Below are 21,386 nucleotides of genomic sequence, written 5' to 3'. Positions count from 1 at the left end.
GACCACTGGCCAGGCAGCCCCTTTATCCACATACCCGAGGGTCCTCCTTGGTTCAGCAGTCCAAGTTCTAACCTGTATGGAAGAAAGGACACCTCCATCACAGCAGTTTTATTTTTTAAAGAGCTATAATCTGAGGTCCTAGAGGCTGGATAGTGCAGAGAAGCCAGGAATAGTCCCTAGAACACTAACTGCCTCTGTTGAAATAGTGACTCCACCACTATTTAGCTGAGTGACCTCTGGCAAGTTCTTTAACCTATTTCCTCACCTATAAAATAGGAGATATTAGCAGTGTAAGCCTATTAGGGAGTTAAATGTCTTAGGGTGCGTAAGCACTTGCAGTAGTCACCGACACAGAGGAGGAGACATGAAGTCATTGCCCGCATTGTTGTTCAGTCACCAAGTCGTGTCTGACCCCGTGACCCCGTGGGCTGCAGCACCCCAGGCTTCCCTGTCCTTCACCATCCCAGAGTTTGCTCAAACTCGTGATCATTGAGTCAGTGATGCCATCCAACCATCTCATCCTCTGTCACCCTCTTCTCCCCCTGCACTCAATCTTTCCCAGCATCGGGGTCTTTTCCAGTGAATTGGCTCTTCACATCAGGTGGCCAGAGTCTTGGAACTTCAGCCTCAGCATCAGGCTTTCCAATGAATATTCAGGGTTGATTTTGTTTCAGATGGACTGGTTTGCTTTCCTTGCTGTCCAAGCAACTCTCAAGAGTCTTCTCCAGCACTGCAGTTCGAAAGCATTAGTTCTTTGGTGCTCAACTTTGTTATGGTCCAATTCTCACATCCATACGTGACTACTGGAAAAACCATAGCTTCGACTAGATGGACCTTTGTCAGCAGCGTCATGGTTTAGTAAAGTTCAGTACAGAAACCAACAGAATACTATAACCTCATCACAATCACTTTATGAACCTTTCCAGTAACATGGAAATGCTCAGGCTTAATTGCTAAATTTGAAAGCCAGAATTAAAATGTTTATATACCATTTTGAACCACATTTAAAAATAACAGCAACTAGAATGAATTGTAACAAAATGTTAATTGTTATCTTTGGTCATCAGATTACAAAAATTTTATTTTTTCTTTCTGCTTTCCCACATGAACATTCTACAATAAAATGTATCCATTTTAAAAATGCTAACTTTGATTATTTAAATAATTCTGGCATCAGGGGCAGATATAGCAGGCAAGCCACGTCTAACAAAATGTTGCTCTTCTGTCTGGATAAACCACACATTAGAGTGACAATAAATTCTATTTTCGATGGAAGCAAGGCATTCCTTTGTCAGTAGTAAATCACTCTGCTGCTACCCCACCCCACCAGTGTTATAAATGCCTCCGTAGGTGTTTCTCCTGGGGCTGCATTCCACAGGTATCAAGTTCTGCCATTCCTTTGAGGATCCATCCATCCTGAAGACAGGTGTTGCTTGAAGCAAGAAGCCTTGTCAGCCTCACCTGCCCCATCACCCCACCCCTCACATCATATTTACCGACGTATTAAGTATTTGATGACGGAATGTGCTCAAGGCCAAAGATGACACCTAGGCCCACTCTTCTATTGCTGTTCCTTTACCCTGCCACCTAGAAGGTAGAAAAATTTTATTGAATGATACAACTCGAATAATTCCAGCCCCAGGCTGAAGCCTCAGCCTCTAGGTCTCTGACTCTCTAAAACATTCCTTAGATGGAAACTTCCAGCTGGACTCTCATCCTTGAGGTACATGGCCAGTTTCAGCGGGTTGCAATTTTTTTCCCCCAGTATTTATGAGTTTAGATTGCTGCAAACCAGGAGAGGTTATCTGCTAAGTGCATCACAGGACTCAATCTGTCAGCTTCAGCATTTACCCTGGGGGGAAAGGAGCTATCTGGCCAAGCCCTAGGTGATGGCCCATCGTGAACTCACATACACCGTGACTCAAAGCTCAGTGTCAGCAAAGATGGACTCAGCTCCAGGCCACCCACATGCAAGATCTGCCTTGTCTTGCCTTTCTTTTCCTCTATTTCTTGCTTTTTAATACTCCCCTGGACTCATCAAAGTTCCAAAACATTGTAGCTAGAAAAGAACTGAACTCTGCCCAACATCACAGACCTGGTCAGAAATAATACTAATAATCGCAGTGGTTGTAACAGTAACAAACTCAGACAAGCTTACAGGCCAGGCACTCCTCCAAGATTTTCAGTAAAGTAACTCATTAACCTGCACCACAACCTCGTAAGGTAAATTCTATCTGGTTGGCCAACTTTTCGGCCAACCCAGTGTTAGTATCCACATGTCATGGAAGAGAAAACTAAGACCCAGGATACTAAGTGACTTTTCCAAGCCACCTGCATGAACCCAGGACCCTTGTCTCTTGATTTATCACTCATTTTTCTTTCCAAGATACCAGGCTGTTTCATGGAACTCAAAAGCCAGTACCCTTAGAATCTTCCTCCTGACTGCTGGACCAGACAGAAACAAAACAAAATAATCACTGATGTGCAAAAAAGAGCCCATTTAACTTTATCTCAGAAAACATTCTCTGACCACCCACCCTGGTGCCGGATGCTGTGAGAAGTCAGTTGCAACTTAAAATGTAATAGGGACAGAGGCCAACACAATATTGCAAAACAATTATCCTCCAATTTAAAAAATGTAATAGGGGAAGACAGAAGAATGAAATAAGTGTTGAACATTGATAACATTTATGGAAAATCCTTTTTTTAAGGACTGAACACAATGCAAACAAACCATAATGAGACAGATTCTTGACTCTCCCACCTAGCTCTCCTTCACCAACTCTAAACCTCAAGGTCAAGACCCTCCGGTGAGGCTGTAATTAGCCAAAGTAAGGGGAAGGGGATGCATCTTAGTTGATACTCTCACTGCTTGCAAGGAGGCTGGGGGAAGCTCATCCCATTTTAGAGATCAAATAGCCAAGGCTGAGGGCGATTCAGTCATTTGCCTCTGACATCATAAAACTACTCTGCTGCACACACAGGACTTGAAACCCTCTGTGGCCCCAAAGCAAACGTGCTCCCACTGCAGAGCACCTCCTCCCCACTCCCTCCATTCCCTGGACTCATCTCCCAGCAAAGCCTTTACCTGTGGGTCCCATTTGGTGAGTGATGGACGAAAATTTCTGAGCAGTGCCAGCCCCTCCTCCAAGCCTGGCCTGGCGGCTGCGCCATTCCAGAACAAACACATGTTTGATCTACGAGGCTACTTTCTTGCCATGAAAGGATGTGTCTCCCAAGTGACCTCTTCCTTGGTAGTTGGAGAGAAAGTGTGATAAAAAGCAAGAGCCGTGTCCTTTGAAGATAATTCATACATTGGCCAATAGATGCGATAAAGTAGCTAGAAATCCAGCACAGGCTACAAACAACTCCACATTAAAGGCATCTGTGTTTAATAAAACTAATAAATCAAATGCTCTTAGGTGGTGCCTCCTGGCTATGTTTTAGGGCTATAATTGGTGCACATGGATAATACAAGAATAAAAGGCATTGAGTCAGCAGAGAGACCGCTAACCCCTGACGTGCCCCTTGAGTGTTTCTGGGATTCTTTCAGTGTTTTGTTTGCGGAAGTTTATCAAAAGCAAAGTCCCTTTCCTAGAAAAGTGCCAGGCTACCAACCTACGCTCTTAAACACGGAGTACGCTCTCTCTCCGGGAATCTACAAGCACAATAGAAAAGCCAGAGAGGAAGGCGAGACCTGATACAGACTTATTTACAAAACAGACTCAGAGAAGGAACCCACGGTTGCCGTGGGAAAGGATAGGGGAAAGGGACAGTTAGGGAGTGTGGGGGAGAATGGATACTTGTATACGTGTGGCTGAGTCCCTTCGCTGTCCTCCTGAATCTATCACAACATTGTTAATCGGCTATTCAGTTCAGTTTAGTTCAGTCAGGTCAGTTGCTCTGCCGTGTCCAACTCTTTGAGACCCCATGGACTGTAGCACCCCAGGTTTCCCTGTCCCTCACCAACTCCCAGAGTTTAATCAAACTCACGTCCATAGCATCAGTGATGCCATCCAACCATCTCATCCTCTGTCGTCCCCTTCTCCTCCCACCTTCAATCTTTCCCAGCATCAGGGTCTTTGCTATACTCCAATACAAAATAACAAACTTAATTTTTTAAGTAAAAAATTAAAAATGGAACAAAAAAGAGGGAACATTAAATATGTTAATTTATTATGCCTCTCAGATGTGCATTTCAGATGTATTTTCTGATTTAATCCTCACAGGCACCCCTCAGATGTGTGACACCATTGCCTTATACAGCTGAGAACACACATCAGTGAAGTGAATGTCCAATGGCAGAACTGATAGACTTCCGAGCCAGTGAACGAAGAAGCTGAAGAATTTCGGAGTATTCACCCTTGAGACGATGGACTCCAAGAGCAACTGCTATAAACTCTAGGTCCGTCTAAGACGATTCCTTGAAGAAGGGAAACCCCTTTGCATTAGACAGGAAGAGAACAAAGGATGTGGGTTTAGAGACAGGAAGAGCTTGTTGGTAGTAGTCCTCTCCGAGGACTGTTGCACCTAAAAGGAAGTGGTGGAAACTCCTGTCCTGGAGAAAACCTAGATTCACAGCGATGTTGTAGACAGGACGTTTGACGGGGTCCGTGCTCAGGCATTGGCACGTACAAACAAGTAACCACCTCCCTCACCTCCCCTGTGCTTTGTTAAATGGAGACAGTAATAACTAGTTTGGAGGATTGGGGGAAAGCAGTAAATGAAGTGATGTATGTAAAATCCTTGGTAAACCCTAAGTTGATATCAAGAACGAGGACTGTTAAGACTCCATCTTTCTGGAACTTTTAACATATAACCCAGCCTGGAGACAGAGGGATGGACTCAATGACTTCCTACGACTCATTTTTATCACCAGAAGTAGACAATTCAAAGCTTGGGAGGGAAGGCAAGTGGCTTCTAGGAATCGTTAGTTTTACAAGCTTTCAGAAAACCTCAGCCTAAAATAGAGACGGCTCATCCCTCCCCTCTCCCATGAAATGTTTCAATGACATAGTCAACTCCATCTCGGCTGCAGAGTGTGAGGGCTGCAGAAGTGGTCAAGGCCAGCCCGGCTTCTGCCAGGACGGAGGATAATTTGGATGACGAGTTACAGGGTCATGATACTGAAGCAAATTCATGATTTGGGACTGAAAGAAATCGGCCTTTGCCTCAGAGGCTATTTAATGTCATAAGACTCCAGGCCCCATTTCAGAGGCCAACTTTAAAAAAAAAAGAAAAAAGATAGTGACCTTAATTATTATAGCATATTGATTAGTTAGGGACAGATGGCTTGAAGTCTATTCCCTACCTTTACAATAACTTACCAGATACACACTAGTTCATTTCTTACTCAATTATCTCCCTTCATTGGATGGGAGATAACATCAATCTTTTATGAGCCATAATATACATCGTCGGGTTTCCCAGATGGCGCAGTGGTAAAGAATCTGCCTGCCAATGCTGGAGATCAGGAGATGCAGGTTCAATCCCTATGTCAGGAAGACCCTCTGGAGGAAGAAATAGCAACCCACTATTTGTTGTTGCCAGGATAATCCCATGAACAGAGAAGCCTGGTGAGCTACAGTCCATGGGGTTGCAAAGAGTCAGATATGTCTGAGCACACATGCACGCACACAATAGGCATTCTTCATATGATATCTTTCTAGCACTGTGCAAGCTGATGGAGAGGCTTAAGCTAAAAAACTTTAAGAGCCATACAGATGTAGAAGAATATAGAAATAGAAATTGATATAGATATGCTTAGCGTGATGAATTATCATGACAAAGCAGCCTGAGATCTTCTCTGTCATTTGTTTTAACAGTGAGAAGCCGCAAGTACTTCACAACTACATCCTTATTCTCTCGAAACTCACATCAAAGAGCCTTCTATTTTTCAATAATATAATAGTATTTTGGCTTTTTTGAAAGCGTTTGGGTATACTTTTGATAAATTTTCCCACACAAGTCACCAAAAATCCTTTATAGGACTAATTAAATCACTAGAAGTGGCTGCAGATTAAAAGTTAAGTCAGTCATCCTGGTACAGGAATGATATTTCTGGATGGGAGACTTCAGCTCCCATCACACAGAAGCACTACCATAAGATTTTCTTCTTATATTTACAACTCTAGGGTGTTTTGTAGAGCCTGAAAAGTCAGAAGTGGCAGACTAACTCAACCAGCCTCTTGGTACTGATGATCATCATCAAGACACACTAGTGCAAGCACTGTGGCTGGTGAAAGTGAAATGAAAGTGAAAGCCACTCAGTCGTGTCCGATTCTTTGTGAATCAATGGACTATCCAGTCCATGGAATTCTCCAGGCCAGAATACTGGAGTGGGTAGCCTTTCCCTTCTCCAGGGGGTCTTCCCGACCCAGGAGTCAAACTGGGGTCTCCTGCATTGTAGGAGGATTCTTTACCAACTGAGCTGTCAGGGAAACCTGGGTATGAGGTTGCAAATACCTACTTTCCTCCATTCTTTCCCTCATTTACTACCACCAAGGTGAGAAGGCAGAGCTATGTTTCAAGTCATAAAGGGCAACCCAAGCTTGCCTCATCCAATACCACATGAGTATGACAGATTTTTGATGGTTATAAAAATTCAGAAGAGGGAAAAATGTCTCTGACATGGGGGTAATTAAGGAAGTTCTGAAAATTCTTTGAGAATTGTTTGCGCCTCTGGTATCTGCTCAGTAGTTTGTGAGCCTAGAGCAAATGGGCTGCTTGCAGAATATTATTATAAAGCCAATTATGCTCTCAGTGTTCTAAGCAATTTCCTAGCTGCCTCTTGGACATCTGACCCCAGTTTCAGCAACAGGAAATTTCAGTGCCTACAAAAGTCTATTGTTTGGTACAGCGCTGGATCTTAAACTTGAACTCAACTGCCCAAATGTAATATTGCCATCCCCTGCATTGGGAAGTTATTTCTACTTTTTAAAGTGTATTTCCGTTCAGGGGCCATTTTGTCTTAATAGGATTTCTGAGATCAAATAGAAATTATTAACCTCAATTTACATCTTAAGTAACTGGGGCTCAGAAAAGTTGTTCAATACCAGACAAAAGTCTGGAGCAGAAGCAGGCCTAGAACTCAGGACCTCCCAGATCCGCATCCAGGTGGGAAGACAAGTTTGTCAGCCAGCAGTTACCTGACATCAAGGCAGCGGGATGCAATTAATGGTCATTTGCCAAATGTCTGCAGATCCTTGGAGAAAAAGGCATTGCAAAATTGTAACATATTAAGCTAATTATTACCGGGCCAACTCCTTGGAGACATATTTTCATCAGAAGCTATCTTTAGAGGCTCCCCAAACAGTAGGTAGTTCTGTAAAGCCAGCTTTTCCTGTGATGCCCAAATCATAACCACTGTTTGGTCATGCATCTCTTCTTCAGAACAGAGCTCTGAACAGGATGAGAAATGACTTTCAAGTCACAAGGAGTCAGGCTATGGACAGAACCCTTACCTTAGACCTGTTCCATCAAAAACGAACCAAGCCTTAACCCCAATGGGAGTACGCTGTTCTGGGGAGAGAAGATGACGTGGAAGGAATCAACGTAGACTTCCAAGAGCGAGGGGGCCAAGGGGACAAGCAATGCTTACTAAATGTCTGCACTGTGCCAGGTCATTCTGCACAGACCCTAACATTTAATACTCACCACATCCTACGAGTGATGTAAGCACAGTTATACCTTTCTAAGCCAAGGAGCCCTGCCAGAGGTTAGCAAATATGCTCCCGGTCATCTGGGTATGAAGAGGTGGGCTCCGCGCCAGCACTCCAGTATATCTGATCAAAAGTCCATGCTGTTTGCGCTTCCAATTCTAAGTCAAGCCAACTGCTGAAGGAGGCTAAAAGAGAATTTAGTTAAGGTTTAGAAAAAAATCTGCCTCTGACCATACTTCTCCCCTGGAGGACTGGCCATTTTATGCAGCGGGCTGACAGCAAAGTGAAAATGCAGGAGCCCCTATTTAGAAATTATTCAGAATTTTAAGACAGCCACAGAGGATTAAACCAAACACAGGAAGCTTATGAGCACTGGGTCCTGTTTAACTGCATGGGTTGTATGAATAAGTCCATGAAGTGGCCCTGCTTAACGGAGTCCGGGACATAACAAAGGTGAGAAGGCAAGAGTTCTGGGGTTGGGGGCCAATCTGGAAATTTGGTCCCAGGGGAGGAAAAATGGACCATGTGGTCCCCAGGAGCCTCCCCTCCCATCATGGGCTGCTCATCTCACACACACACACACACACACACACACACACACACACACACTGCCTGGGGGAACTCACTGATCAAGACTGATAAAAATTACATGGCAAGGCCCTGGGGGCAATTGTAATCCTTTTTCTAATCTCAGGAAGATTCGAAATAGCATCCCAGTGACACAAGGCATGAGCGAACATCACCCCTATTGCAGCTGTCACTTGTATCTGCAATCAGGTGAATTATAGAGATTAGCCACGTCCAAGAATTACTGCACTTTTTGCATGCTTCTGTGCATGGCCCGTCTTAAGGTGGAATTGCTCAGGTTTGCATTCAGACTCTGGAGAAAGCTTCGGAAGGTCCGTGCTGCCACCCAGTGTTCAGAGAGCAAGTCCAGAAGAAGCCACTGAAGGCTGGGCACACACCGCAGGCTCTGCCGGGCGCTGGAGCCATCCTGAAGCCACAGAAAGGGATGCTGTAAAGCTTCTGAAGGCCCCAGGTGAGCTTATTTAGAAGTCACATCCTGTATCACATCAAAGATGTTAAAATGCACCTACAGCGCTTACTAGAAATTGATGTGCAACCATCTAAGACTTGAGTAGTTTTTGAGTTTGATGGACATGTTGTTTTGTGGAGATTTAGTTAAACATTCATTCTGATTTTGCAATTTTCATTTTTGGAATATGGATTCAGTGTGGCGGCCCTGGGGGAAAAGGAAGCGCTCTTAGACTTTACCCTAAGACAGAAGTGTTTGAAAAACCACCTGCCCTTTGCGCCTTTAGTACCTGCTACAGTGTGGGTAGGCGTGAAAACGGAGGAGAACCAGGGAAGAAGAGAAAACGTGAGGAGTGTTGGATCTGATCACCTCTGAATGTGCGCTTCAAGTACCAGTCCTTTCATTACACTTGTGTGAAGCAGCGGCCTCAGTCTGCTGAATGCACAGAAGAACCATAGACAAACCATGTCCAGGGTCTACTAGATCTTTTTTTTAAATTTATTTACTTTTAATTGAAAGATAATTGTTTTACAGTATTGTGTTGGTCTCTGCCATACACCAACATGAACCAGTCACAGGTATACATGTGTGCCCTCCCTCCTCAACCTCCCTGCCACCTCCCACCCCATCCCACCCCTCTAGGTTACCACAGAGCCCTGGTTTGAGTTCCCTGAGTTATCCAGCAAATTCCCACTGGCTGTCTATTTTACATATGGTAGTTATACATTTCCATGCTCCTCTCTCCATCCGTCCCACCCTCTCTTCCCCCCACGTCCACACATCTATTTCCTATGTCTGAGTCTCCATTGCTGCCTCGCGAATAGGTTCATCAGCACCACCTTACTAGGCTTTAGTGCTGAGATTTCATGATTGAAATAACCACAACAAAAAAAACCCTTGGTCAGGTCTGCTGTCTGGTGCAATTTTTCCAAACGGCCCCCTGCCCTCTGACAGTGGAGGGTTTAGCTGCCAACAGGTAAGCTGCCAACACGGAGTTTTCACACTCCCTGAGGACCCGGATCCCTCCTGAGTTGTGACTCTTAACTACATGAGAGAAAGTCCCTCGAGATTTTCCAGCAGCAGAGAAACAACATCCAAATTGAATTCCCTGCTCCTCCCACCTGGCCTTGCTCATGACTGACAAGTGGAAATGCAGGGGTGAGACCAGGGGAGGCCCAAATGACCAGCTTTGTGTAAACAAGGGCAAATTGGACCAGGAAGAGAAGTCATACGTTCAAAATGGGAGAGGCTGTAGACAGCGTTTAATCTGTCCCTCTGCTCTCTAGCAGAACTGAAGTGAATCTATTTTGACTACCATATGGACTGAACCTCGTAAACTCGAACATTTGTGGATTTAAGATTTCTTTGGATTTAGGACACAGGGGGTTTGTATTTTGTGAAATCATGTCTTTTTTACCCCCTTCCATGACTGATTCTGTTTTGTTTTCTTTTTCTTTTTTGGCTGCACACCATTCAGGATCTTAGTTCCTCGACCAAGGATTGAACCCAGGCCCCCTGCATTGGGAGAGCTAAGTCTTAACCACTGGACCACCAGTGGCTGTAAGTCCCCATTACTTTATTCTGTAAGCTCTTGAATTTTATCTTCAATCACACTGGTTAAGACCCTGTTCCCCCCATTGATTATACATGGCTGCATTTTACTACGAGCCCCTCAGACTCGACTCGAGAGAATGATCATGGGGTCACATGATTCAGAGTTGGCCGAGTCTTTGACTATAGACCTGCGCTCCACCTGGAGCGGAAGTCATCTTTCCAGCACTCCCCGTCAGTGCCTTTTCAGACTCTCCCTCAATAATTACCTATCGAGAAAGGAAGCTGCCACTTCGTGAAGCACTCTGCTTCCTCCTAGTGAAGTACATCTGCTGGACAGGTCTTCCTTCTGCTTTCCCTTTAAGACTTAAAGGGCCAGCCAGTGAGAGCCAAGGTGAGCCAGGGATGTTGAGTCTGGAGGTAGGCGTGTGGCACTTCTCCACTGCAGGTCACCAGCGGGAGCCCTACATGGCCTTTGGGGACTCCGTATGGAAAAGGCTAAATACTCCGAAGAGAAAGCACCAGCAACCAGCTCCACTCCTTCCCCCGAAACTGCCTCTAAGGAGTCTAGGCTTTTGTGAAAGAAGTCAGTCTACGGCCTCAAGGGACAGTTGAGCGTAGGTGGCTGTGAGCAGGCCACTTTCTTGCACTTGCTCCAGCGCTCGGCCTGTTCCGAGAACCTGGAACTCTTCCTTGTAGAGCTCATCCAAGCAGCATCCGCGAAACGCCTGAAACGGAGGCCGCACGGAGCCCTGTGTGTTTTCCTCCACACGCACCAGGGTCAGAGTGCTGCTCCAGTACCTGGCTGCTATCTGTGGTTTCGAGTGTGGGTGGGCGTGTGTCCAAATGCTGAAAGCTCAGTCCTGGGCTTCCGAAACCCAGAAGGAAAGACCACCTGAATGTGAGTCAAAAGCCCCATTTGGCTTTAAATTCTGCACCATCCACATAAAAAAAGAAGGAGGGGGCAGGGAGGAGAGGGAGGGAAGGGGGAGGATGAGAAGGAAGGGAAACTCAGGCTTGAGTTCCTGCATCAGTTGGAAGATGGGCTTCAGAGGGTAGACAGTAGGTTTTGAAATCTCATCCACGTATTTTTCCCTTCAAGAGTAAATGATCATGGGCTGACTAGCAGCTGAGCCTGGGACTAATGCTAGGGATACAGAGACGAACAAAATAAACACAGGTCCCTGGCATTTCAGTTTAAAGGGAAAGTAAATGATTCAACACCTAAAATATATTTAGGGCTACGATTCTTATGAGAATCTCTCAGTCTACCCATAATTATTCACTTCCCCAAATTTAACTCAGAAGGATTGTCCCTCAACCAGAAGGTCTTCCACACCTGTCCCTACTGACCCTCCACCCAGCAGGCCCGATAGTGGGAGTGGTTTTACAGATTATATTAGTTTCCTATTGCTGCCGTAATGAGTTACCACCCAATTGGTGGCCTCAAACAATACAAAAGTTTTCTCTGACAGTTCTGGTGGTCAAAAGTCTCTCTGGGCTAAAACTAAAGTATCAGCTGGGTCCTTGTAGAAATTTTAAGGGAGAATTTTTTTCCTTGCTTTTTTCCAGCTTCTAGAAGTCTCCTATGTCCCTTGGCTCTTGGCCTCTTCCTCCAGCTTCAAAATCAGCCACAAAGCATTTTCAAATCTTTATGACTCTGGCCATCCTGCCTCCCTCTTATAAGCACCTTAGTGATTACACTGGCCCACCAGATATGCCAGGCTAATCTTCTGTCTCAAGATCATTAACTTAATTATATATGCAAAGTCTCCCTGGCCATATAACTTCACATATTCACAGGTTTTAGAAATTAGGTCATGAACATTTTAAGGAGGGGGCCTTTATTTTGCCTATCACATGTGTCATTTCTTGTGTTTTAACACAAATGATCCATGTTCATTATAGAAAATTTAGAAAATATAGAAAAATTTTAAATTAGAAAACAGAATATAGACACTTTAAAAAAATGCTTCCATTTTTGTCCTTTAAAAAAAAGCAAACAAAACTTCACTAAATATTCTCCAACACACTTCCTCATCTTACCATATATTGTAATCATCCTCCTTTATCAACAGATATAACTCGATATACCAGCATTTTGTTGACTTCACGGTGTTCTATTATGTTATTGATATTGTAATACAATTTTTGAGCATGTAGGTTGTTTCGGATTTCTGCACATATCAGTAGTGATGTTATAACATTCTTGCCCATGCATATTTGTATATTTGCCTGATATTTTCTAAGGATGAGTTCCCAGCAATGCGATCACTAAGCCAATGGCTGTGGCTACTTTTAAGGCTTGAAATATATGTGGTCAAAGCACCCTATAGGAAATTAGAGCCAATTCAGAGACTTCCCTGCAGAGCAGACTGTTACCCAACATGCTCAGAACCCTGGCTGGATTCTGACTTTTTTTTTAAATTATTTTTATTTATTTTTTGGCCTTGCTGCGTGCCATGTGGGATCTTAGTTCCCTGACCAGGGATTGAACCCGCATCCCCTGCATTGGAAGCACAGAGTCCTAACCACTTGACTGCCAGGGAAGTCCCTGCGTTCTGACTTTTAATCTTTTACCAAACTGATGGACAGATTGAAATCCCATATAGTTGTTTTAATTCATAGTCCCTTGAAAACCAGTAATGCTGAGCATTTTTCCTATATTAATATTTATTTTCTACTTACCTTCCTTTTGTTACTTGGCATCTTATATTCTTTCTTTCTATATTAACATGCTTCTAACTTTCCTAATGTGTGTTCATAAATCTATATGTTAACCCCTTGTCATATTTAAAACTTCCCTGGTGGCTCAGATGGTAAAGCATCTGCCTACAGTGCAGGAGACCTGGGTTCAATCCCTGGGTTGGGAAGATCTCCTGGAGAAGGAAATGGCGACCCACTCCAGTATTCTTGCCTGGAAAATCCCATGAGTGGAGGAGCCTGGTAAGTTAAAGTCCATGGGGTCGCAAAGAGTCAGACACAACCGAGCGACTTCACTTTCACTTTATGTCATATTTACCACAAATAATCCTCTTAGTTTGGTGCCTTTTTTGATTGAGTTTTTATTGGAAAATGGCTTTAAAATTTTCTGTGGTCAAATCTATCAGGTTTTATTTGCTTTTTTTTTTTTTTTTCTTTTAATAGTGTCTGCCTTTGGGCTTCTCAGCCAGCTCGGGGGTAAAGAATCCGTCTGCCAATGCAGGAGATGTGAGATGTGGGTTTGATCCCTGAGTGGAAATGGCAACCCACTCCAGCATTCCTGCCTGGAAAATCCCATGGACAGAGGAGCCTGGCGAACTACAGTCCATGGGGTCTCAAAGAGTCGGACAGGACTGAGCAACTGACTGACTGATGACATGTTTGGATTCATGCTTCGTATCGCGGTGTGGTAGTATGGTCCTCACCCACCCAATATTACACAAACATTCTGTGTGCGGGTTGTTAGTCCATCTTGACTGTTTTGCCTAAAATATATGTTAGTGCCGTTTGCTAAAAGGATTCTGTTCAGGCAGCCACTTGAAATGCAGTGATGCAGCTCCCTGTGGGGCTGACATCAGGCTCTAAACAATGGGCATGTTGTGAGGATGCGTCCAAAGGCTTGGCAGCCGTGTCTCTAATTGGGGTTACACTTGAGGCCCTAATTCATTGTGATTTTTAAACCAAGTGAAGAGCCTTTAGAGAGAGAGGACCTACCACCTCGTTCTATTCAGTTGAGATAAATGACTCAGCTCTTGCTTTTTATGGTGAAGCAATTTAATTTCATTTTCCTTGGATCACTGAGGTGTGGGAAAAGATTCGATGAAATGGGGTCCAAGCCCATGGAGTTCTTGGCTCTGGTTTTAGGCTACAACCAAAGAGAATCAGGAAATGAAGGGCTTCGGAAAGAAGAACTTAAAGAAGTTACTGCCATAGACCCATGGACCACTGCCCACTGCTTGGGGGTGGGAGGGGGTACATTTCTTTGTTCTTACCTCACCTGGAGGGGTAGTTGTGGATTGATTCAGCAAGTGTTTCCTGCTGAGTTTGGGTTGGTGCCAGGTTGATGCAGAAAACCCAAGCTGACATGGAAGGAACTCCACTTATCAGATGGATTTAACTGTACTCAGCAAGCCTAAAGATTTAGGTGGAAGCATTTCTATTTTTCTGAAAATCTGAGTCCCAGAACTTTCCGGTGAATAGAGAAACTATATGCTAAACCTCCTCCCCTCTCTCTAAGTCTGCAAAAGTACATGGGAGCAGAGACTCTGCTGAGGACGTCACAAAAGAGTCAGACACAACTTAGAGACTAAAACAACAGCAATTTATATAATATTGTACATTAACTATACTTCAATAAAAAGTCTCTTTCTTAAGAGACTTTGCCATCTAAGCAGGCATTACCCCACACCAGTCACTCCTCCTCTTCCCATCCAAATCTGAGTTTGGTCACGTTTGGGGCTTGGTCCCATGAAAGGAGCTCAGTTTCCTCAAGCACACCCTTTAGCAAGACCTTCCCTTGGACTTGACAATAATCTGCTGCTGCCAAATCACATTCCACTTCCAGGAGGAGAAAACATATGGCCTGTTAATTTTTGCCAAAACTAATCAGAAAACAGAACTCAGTCCTCATAAAAAGGGCACAGTACCTGCCTCCCTTTTCCTTGCTGACAATAAAAATGAAGCTTGAGTTTAGGGAGCTATGTTTCTTGAAGGAACTATTTTTCATCCAGATCCAACTCCTAGTTCCATCATTTCTCACCTGCTCAAACACCCTGATCACCAGGGCAGAGGACTATAAATAACTGAAATTAAAACTTTGTTAAGAATTATGTTTTATGCATAGTAATATCCAGATCGTTCCATAGAACTCCATTGATAATTTTTGAACTTTTCTTAAAAAGGTGGAAAAGAAACCACAGTATTTTTTTTTGTATTTTAATTACTCACTGAGTAAAACCTGAAAGTATTTAATTATTAGATTTATGCCTCAAGATAAGTTCAATGGTAATTACAGGATGTCTTTGTTTAAATTCTAATTCCAAATAACAAAATCCCAAACACATTTGATCATTATGACTATAATTAGAATAAAGGTGTCTTACAGTTGAAACCAAAGTTTGGCTTTTTTGTTTAACCTTTTTGCACCTCATCAAAGGGGAATGCTTTGGGAAGAAATCTGTTTCAATCTCTCTAATGCTGGTTTAAAACAAAATAAAAAACATAATTGTCTGCAGGAATGCTTTTTCATTGCAATATTGGCAGAGAGAAGGCAAGCTCGGAGCTTTCAGCTTACTTGAGGTTTCAGGGCATGCTGACTTTTCTCTGGCCATTTGTCACCCTTGGACACAGGGAGAACTCAGACAACCAGGCAAAAAGATGAAATAGATGCAGCCACAATATCAAGGCAATTGAAAGAGAGGACCTATGAAATAATCCATCTTTCCCACCCCCAATTTGTCAACCAGTTTGGGGGTAACTTTTTCTGAGTTCTGCTTCAATTAAAGATGAATGAATGAAGATGGGCTGGGATTGGGTAGACCTTAGAAGGAGCCACACAGAGACTGGGCTATCTAAAGCAAAAAATCCATAAATAGACCTCTAACTAAGGCTCGGAAGGTATTTAGTGCTTGGGGGCTAGCAGCAATCATTTATTGAGAGAAAATGAGCTGCTTCTTTCCCTGTGTTGATGAGGCTGTAGAGAAACCCTTGCTGATGGCTGCAACAGCATCTGAATCAGGCTCTCCACCCTGAAGACTTGTCCGCGCTCTGTTTGGGGATTTGGGAAGTGGTAAGGGCGGTGGCTTGAGGTTTCAAGGGAGAGTTGCAGGATAGGGAGTTCAGGAAGGAGAGGAGACACACATCTTAACGAAGTAAATAAACCAGCCCTAGGTGGCTTCCCCTGGCTGGAGGCAGAAAGGCAAGTGCTTGCTTACTGGAAAGTGCTTGAAGACTAGAGGGATGAGAGGACAGGAGGAGGGAAGCAAAAGAAGAAAGAAAAGCTGTTCAGAGGAGCCCAGAGAGCAATCATAATACTCAGAAAAATGTCACATTAAACCTCCAGCTGCCGGCGGTTGAGCGGAGAGAGTTCTAGACAATAGCTAAGAAAACAAGTTGAATCTTGCGTTCATTCCTGTGGTTAAAACAAGTCTGTACGACCAAGAGGAAAATTCCATTCTCCACAGACCTTAACTCCCTGCTTACCTGAGCGGCAGACGCTTTCTGTTGAAAGGCTCCTTAATGGAATCCATTCATTTTTTTTTTTTAATGGTACAAATGAACTTGTTTACAAAACAGAAACTTAAAGTCACAGATATAGAAAACAAATTTATGGTTACCGGGAGGAGAGTGGGGGGGAAGAGGGCAGGCGGGGAGGAGGGATAAATCGGGAGATTAGGACTGACGTATGCACACACTCCTATATATAAAATAGATAACTAATAAAACCTTTTTGATAACACAAGGAATTCTACTGTGTGTTCTGCAATGACCTATATGGGAACAGAATCTAAAAATGAGTGAATATGTGTATATGCATAACTGCTTCACTTTGCTGGACACCCGAAACTAACACAACGTTGTACATCAACTATACTCCAACAAAAATCCATTTTTATAAAGTCCATTCTTAAAGACAAAACAGAGAAAAACCTCTTAAAGTTAGAGCTGGTGATGCACAAACACCCAGCACCCCTCTTGCCTCAACCTTTCTCTCCTGTTTGGGTCCTCACGTCTTGGAAAGTACCCCCTTTCCTTCTAAGGGCCCAGTTAGTATGTTGGCTAAAGCGCAAAGAATAAAGCAAGGTTCAGGAAAAGGACAAATCCTCTTTGCCACTCTCCTGTACTCCATTCCCAACCACAGCCACATTCATGTTCTGACCCTTGAGACCCATGGATGTCAAATAAAATTAATTGCTAGCTTAATAAATACTTATTGAATGTCTACTATATCTCAGACTCCAGAGAAGTCATCTAGGAAGAACAACAAAGGTCAAGCTGTTGTGAAGAACTTCCAAGTCAGGAGGCACATCGCTGCTAATTGTATGACAGATACAGCAAGCACTGTATACTGTGAACACTGAACCTGGCCTTCTCCTTTCCTTCTTTGGGATTTTCAGGAGTCCAGGTGACATGCGGCTGCCTCTGGACTCAGTGCAGCCACATATGCCTCTTCTTCACCAAGAACCCCAACATCTGCCCCTTTTCCTCCCTCCCAGACAAGCCTTTGATCAGCTTGCTCTGGTAGCTCTCCTGTTGGAAGACAGAGTTTATCAATAGTTGTGTTGGGTCCAGGGGAAGCTGGGAAACAAGTTATCTTTCCTTAAGCCGTTTGATCCCTAATCCGGGGCTGGGGGCTGGTTAGCACACCCAGGAGAGGGAGAACGTACTCAGAGGGACATGGGTGCTGGAATCAAGCGTGTCTCCCCACTGAGAAAATATAACACCAATAATGCAATTCTGTGGGAAAGAGGGGACGTTGGTAGACCATGGCACTCAAAGGAGAGGATAACTTATTTATAGTCAAACTGGGAAAGATTTGCAACTTGACATGTCTTCTATGCTCATCTTTTAAAAGCTTTCGGTAAATGCTAATATGGTGTTTAGCTAGCTATAAAGAGAGCTATAGGAATTGATTAGTGCCCTCGGGGAGTTTATGGAAGTAGTGTGCTTACAAATTTTAACAACCAGTTCTCCAGCAGGGGGATAAATGCCCTGTTTTCTAGCTTTTGCTGGTTTCCATGGTGTAAATACTCCCTCAGTGGTTGATTTTAAGCTCCAACATGAGGAATGGGGAAGAAATAGACGCCATCAGGTTTTGTTAGCTAATATGAACTCACTCAGAACATGAACACGAACGGCATATGGTCTAACACACTAATCCGAGATAAACAGAAGCTCCTGATCAATCGACTGATCGACATCAAATGGAAAATCTTTAACCAAGACCAAGAGGGAAGCGTGTTTTAGGGGTAGCTGGGAAAATGCATGGTATCTATATCCCCCTTTCCACTTCCTTGGAAGCACAAGATATCTATAAAAAGTCAGAGCCTGCAAAGACTGCAGATAATCGAGACCCACTCCCTATTCCTCCACTTACAAAAGGGGACCTGGTTATATACAGCCTCTGCTCCAAATGTGCCACTTTTGTGGATAGATCTAATTTCCTTACCATTAGGTTGGGGGTATTGAGCAGGAACCTTGCAAAATGAACTACATTATTTTCAGAAAGAAAATCAAGCAGAACTTATTGGGGTCCTCCAAGCACCCATGGGAGAACAAGTCTGTACAGTTGACGGTGGGTGGGCGAAGGTGCCGTCAGGGTGAAGGCACTGGCTGTGTCTGAATTTGTTATTCAATGACTTGCCCTGAACACAAGCTTTCTTGCAGAACAGAAACAAACCCACAAGTCTGCCAGGCTCTGGCTGCCCTAGCCTTTGAATCATTGGTGAGAAATAAGCTCTGTCTAGGAAGAAAAAAAAAAAATACATTCCCATGTGAAGAACCCTAGCAGTAATTTTCTGGGCGGGAGAGCTACTGCTGTGTCTCCTGGGCAAATGTAATGGGATTGCAAAGTCTTTGGTGCTGAGAAAGCTCCAGCTTCTTCCTGCCTGTGATTCATGATCCCTGAGACAACGATGAGCAATGAAAAGTCAAAGGAACATCAAGTGAAGCTAGATTTAGGAAAATAACACATTACATTTAAATATCCATATATATTTAATCTGTGTTTAATAATGCAAGGAATACATTACTCAAGGCTTAGGCAGATTCCACATTGAGGTTAGTTACAGAACAGCCTGGCTTGCTAAAGTCTCCCAGCCTTGGCACCACAGGAATGAAACTTCTGGAGGAGTGAAGCGTGTCGTTGCAAACCTGGGGCACTGCAGACATGTGAACAGGAGGTTTGTGGAGGTCACCACGAAGTCAAAGTTGCTGCAGAGAGGAGAACTTGGGGTGAGCAAGAGAAACCTAAAGCTCCAGTCTCTGATCTGACTGATTCTTTCTCCCACCCTCTGCAGGGCAGGGCAGGGAATGGGAGGTAACATCATGGAGGGGCAAAGGGACTAGGGTCTCTACTCCAGCGATTATTTTACCTCCGGTCTCCTCTCTCGTCCGTGGCTTTAATTCTAGACCACCAGATGGGGAATGGCTGCGTGGGCCCCAGGAGAAAGTCAGAGTAGTCCCCAGGGTGCAATGCCAGGCCTCCAAGACTCTTGCTGCCATCTGGAGCGGGGAGGCAGGTGAGTGTACTGGAGGATGAAGGGGGAATCACGAGTGTGCCCAGGCTTCATTGCCGTCATGCTCCTCCAGAGCTGGAAAGGGAACCAGTGGGAACATAGCATCACATATGCCAAGTGGCATCTGGGACCTGGAGAGAAATAAGGGGCTGGGCTGCCAAAAAGGACAAGAAATCCTTCTGCTTTGATTTGACCATCGCCCAGTATAACAATGATAAAGCCTCAATTACTTTGAGCTTGTCATGACTTCCTTATTCGTTTGGGGGGGACTCTAAGTCCTTGACAGCCTCAACTAAGGCAGTCTGAAAAGCAAAGTTACAACAGGAAAGGATCTCAAATCATAACCCAATCTCCCAATTTTACAGATAAGAAGACTGAGGCCCACAGAAGCCATGCAGCCCCTCCAAGTTTGCCTAGTCAGTGAGTGGACAAGCAGGATGAAAGCCCAAGTCTCTCACTCCAGGGATCTGTCCACACACTCCTCTGACCCTCCTGTGAAGCCCTGCTATGGAACTAAATCACTAAGTCATACCCGACTCTCTGCGACCCCAGGAACTGTAGCCCACCAGGCTCCTCTGTCCTTTGGATTTTTCAGGCGAGAATACTGGAGTGGGTTGCCGTTTCCTCCTCTAGGGGACCTTCCTGACCCAGGGATCAAACCCACGTCTCCTGCATCTCCTGTGGTGGCAGGTGGATTCCTTACCACTGAGCCGCCTGGGAAGCCCATGGGTTTGGGTGGTCTGCAGAAAAGGAAAGCCAATGCGCCTTACATACCAGGCACTGTGCTAAGGGCTTGAGTGTATATTATCTGCAAAAGATTAAATACTAACATACCTCCACAGACGTTTACAGCCGAAAAGAAAGCTTGGCTCTGATTCTGGCTCTGCCAGTCTTCACCTGTGTGACGACGGCTCGGTCACTGTGCTTTCCTAGGTGCCCTTTCTCCCGTCATCTGTAGGACCCCCACAGGCCATTCACAGACTCAGAGTGAGGACTAGTCTGGTCCAAAACAGAAAGGAAAGGGCGAGGAGGAGGAAAAGTAGGCTGGGGACGTGGACAGATGTGACTCTCATAAACACCTGGAGGAAGCAGAACTGTGATGAGCGTCCAGCTAGGAGCCCATATGTATCCTTGAGGAAGCCGTGAAATACCTCCAAGTCTGTACTTGGGAGCATCCTCACTCCATTCCCTGTGAGAGTCTTCCCACAAATCAAAACGGTCCAAGCTCTTCCCAGAAAAGAATTGCAGGAGATGCAGGGACCTAGGTTCTTTTAACCTTCCTTCTAAGAACTGAGTCCCTAAAGATTGAAACCATCTGAAACTTCCTCATCCCCCAGGGGGCTCCTCCCTTGGAGGGAAAGCAAATTACCTCTTTATGTCATTTAGGTTAAGTACCACTTTGAGAAGCATGCTCATTCTAGCAGTTGGCACTTGGAAAAAAAAAAAAAAAACATGAGTTGTGACTCACTAGTAATTTTGAGCCAAGTGTTTTGAATTGGCTCAGGGCAGGTAAATGGCCAGGGGGCTGGATAGAGAGGGGTGGAGAGGACTCACGTAGATGATGACCGAGATCTACCCAACTCAGGTCCAAAGAGGCAAGTACAGGGGAGACTCTCAGAACATATGCTCCTGTTCTTGTTGTGTCGCTGCCAGGAGCCTCCTAAATCATTGTGAAATGGCTGCTTTCTGCTTGCCTCTATCATGTATTATGGGGCATTAATAAATAATGGGAGGTTGTAGGACCAAAAGGCGGGAAAACCCAAAGGGAGGGTGATGGAGAGGCATAATTTAACAAGTAAATGAAAGAAGCTATTAAATCATAGTTAAATTATGTTGGCACTGGCAAAAAAAAAAAAAAAGTTTCCTGCTGCAAAATGCTTTCAATAAAAGATTGAAATTTCTCTCCTGGCTGACAAGAGA

The 21,386-nt window shown here is 44.3% G+C and overlaps 1 long non-coding RNA gene across 1 annotated transcript; it reads right to left on the bottom strand.

Moving 5' to 3' along the window:
• Nucleotides 1–19,019: 19,019 nt before the first annotated feature.
• On the bottom strand, nt 19,020–20,732 carry LOC122708190. Its single transcript, XR_006345038.1, has 3 exons — nt 20,301–20,732; nt 19,323–19,541; nt 19,020–19,161 (listed from the first exon to the last, which is right to left on the bottom strand). It is a non-coding gene; the product is annotated as an uncharacterized LOC122708190 (long non-coding RNA).
• Between the last annotated feature and the right edge of the window lie 654 nt (nt 20,733–21,386).

Source organism: Cervus elaphus, chromosome 14, assembly GCF_910594005.1.
Source record: "Cervus elaphus chromosome 14, mCerEla1.1, whole genome shotgun sequence".
In the NCBI taxonomy this organism is placed as follows: Eukaryota; Metazoa; Chordata; class Mammalia; order Artiodactyla; family Cervidae; genus Cervus; species Cervus elaphus.
The sequence above is the reverse complement of the archived record's forward strand: the minus strand, read 5'-3'. Positions and strand labels throughout refer to the sequence as shown.